Raw genomic sequence first — 2,706 nt, forward strand, 5'->3', positions numbered from 1 at the left:
CAAAAAAAAAAAAAAAAAAAAACCACCAGAAAACATAAAATAGGAAACAAAATTGTGACTCAAGCCTATAACCCCAGCACTTGGGATGCTAAAAGTCATCCTGAGCTACAGAGTTTAGAGGTAGCCTGGGCTACATGAAACCCTATCTTGAAAAGAAATTTTTTAAAAAATACATAATTTTAAAATAAATACATGATTTATTTACACAACTAATAACATGTTATGTTTCATAACACTATGATTTTTAAGCCCTTTTACTACAATGTATGCAAATAACTACAGATTCCTTTTTATAAATCATTAACCCCCCCCCAAAAAAAAGCAAATAAAGAACAGAGTGGTAATATTCACCTGTCCAAACTAAATAAAAATTCACATTTTTAAAAGTTGTTTCATCACAAATGGGTTAGATACCAAGGAGAAAATAATTCCTTACAGCAAAGGCTAATTCTACTTCTCCTTTTGGCCATTCAATCTCTGCAACAAAGAATAAGTTCTTAGTTACTTATCAAAAAAATTAACTTACAGAAAACATCAAGATGGTATTTCCTCCGTAAGGAGGCAGAGGCAGGAAGATCTCTGAGTTCAAGGCCAGCCTAGTCTATAGAGTGAGTTCCAGGACAGCTAGAAATCTTGACTCTGAAGACAAAACAACATCCCTTCTAGGTTGCTACAGTATCTCTGGAGTCTCAGGTCCTAAGGGCATCATTTACATAACTTTTGTAGAAACACATCCACACTCTAGAGGCTATAGCAAGAAAGCAAAAATGTCAGGAAATTTCCTCTACCAAGAAACTTGGTAGATCAATCACATAACTGGAATATACTTTTGGTTTAAAAAAAAAAAAAAAAAAAAAAGCTGGGCAAGAGATGTTAATTCGGGGGAGGGGCGGTGGCAGGGACACGCTAATCTCTGAGATCGAGGCCAGCCTTGTCTACAGAGAAGAATCCAGCCAGGGCTACACAGAGAAACCCTGTCTCCAAAAGGCAGAGAAAAATCTAGCTTATGGTTTCTATCTTTCTTTCTTTTTCTCTCTGGTTCGGTGTGCTAGAAATGAAACCCAGGACTCTGCACGGCAAGTACTGTCCAAGGCCATCTATCTCCATCAGGATTGTGATTTTTCCACATATTTGCCAGGAAAGAAAAATCAAATATAACTCAAGTAAACAGCCTAAGACCCAAGTCGGGAAGCAAAAGTCATCTGTATGAAATCACAATGGAACTTTTAACAAAATAGAAAGCCTGGGTAGCTTCCTGAAGGACCTCACCAGGTAAAGAGGTAAAAATGACCCCAGGAAGCAGATGCAGACTTTAAATCTGCTCCTGCTAAGTTTTCAAATCCGGAATCGGCTCTCAGCTATAAGAAGCCAAACAGCTGAGCATACTGCCTGTTAGATCAGCTGCCCAAAACAGAGGGGTCGTTCCTCCCCGCCCCCGCTGCCCCCATTAACAGCAGAGACTGAATTCTTTCCAACACAAACCCAGTGTTTGCAATTGGTTCTCCAAGACTTGTTAAATTAGATGTTTTCTATTTATACTGACCCATTACACAACACGGTGACCAGCCTTTTTGGCTTAGCGCACAGTACAGAATTTTCAGAATATTTCCCAAATATTTTCTGACATTTGTGACGTGAGATGGCCCAACGAGATGACAAAATACGGAGACACTCAAAAGAGGCACAACAAGAGCACGGTGTTCCCAAACGCCAATACCTCAGCACTCTCGGTCCCAAGACGGAGAGTTTCAACAGCCCCAAGAAGCTGCATTCCTGCATTCACACGCCCGCCCTGCGGTCTGTGCCCTGCTCACACTCACGGTCCCTCGCACAACGGCTTCCTCCTCCTCGCCACCTCTCACTGCTCCAGGGAGGATCGCTCAGGCTCACACACGGTCACGGGCTGCGGAGGACTCAGTCCTTCAGTCTTTACGCCCTTCGTGTCTCCCACACTCAAACCTCCTCCACTGTCTCCGTCCCCCTCAGGGTCGCACACACTCCAGAGTCAGCCACCCTCACGCCCACGGTTTTTCTCCTCACACTCTGGGTTTTTCCGTCACACACACACACCCTACACTCGCCATCTCGCAGTTTTTCACACCCAGTCCCCCTCACACTCCGGATCTTGCACACTCACAAAGCCACTCACTCAGGGTCTCCCCTCTCACACACGCGCGAGCGCGCGCGCGCCCGCGTCTTCCTCACACCACCGTCCACTCCGGGATCCACGCTCCCGGCGTCCTCCTCTCAGCCGCGGCGTCTCTCCCGCGCCCTTCGCCCCACGCGGTTTCCGGCCCGCACCCAGCACGCGGCGACGGAGGCCACGCAGAGCGTTCGGCCGCACACTAGACGGCCCCCGGGCCGAACCGGAGCCACCCCTCACCTCCTCCGCCCCGCCAGTTACCTCCTCGTGGCCCGGAGCTGCCAGGATGCTCGGTCGCGCCGTCGCCCGGGCCGCTCAAGCCCCGCCCACGCCACGTCACTCGCACCGGATCGCGACAGCGCGCGCCGCCTGGGGACCCGGCTCGGAGCGGGGCCCCAAGCGGCGTTGCTTCCGGGCACTAGAGCACGCCGGGGCCCTAGGCGATCCGCGTACCGTTACCGAGCAGCCTCCAGCAGGCCGCGCCCGGGCGCTCCCCGCGGACCGTAACTGGGGTGCGGTCACCCTCACCTGGGATGGACTCTCCCGGGCTCCCCACGCAGTCA

The 2,706-nt window shown here is 49.7% G+C and overlaps 1 protein-coding gene across 5 annotated transcripts in view; it reads right to left on the reverse strand.

Moving 5' to 3' along the window:
- Slc7a6 (solute carrier family 7 member 6) overlaps positions 1 to 2,481 on the reverse strand; it is a 36,059-nt gene extending 33,578 nt beyond the window's left edge. For 2 of the 5 annotated variants that reach the window (XR_003711555.1, XM_028768505.1), the window contains exon 1: positions 2,405 to 2,457. The gene's annotated coding sequence lies outside the window, so the exon portion shown is untranslated. Of the gene's footprint in view, positions 1 to 2,149; positions 2,240 to 2,383 lie in introns of those variants that run through there. The other 3 variants (XM_028768506.1, XM_028768509.1, XM_028768507.1) reach the window with 3 other exon arrangements.
- Positions 2,482 to 2,706: the final 225 nt, after the last annotated feature.

Source organism: Grammomys surdaster, unplaced genomic scaffold, assembly GCF_004785775.1.
Source record: "Grammomys surdaster isolate TR1022 unplaced genomic scaffold, NIH_TR_1.0 187, whole genome shotgun sequence".
NCBI lineage: Eukaryota > Metazoa > Chordata > Mammalia > Rodentia > Muridae > Grammomys > Grammomys surdaster.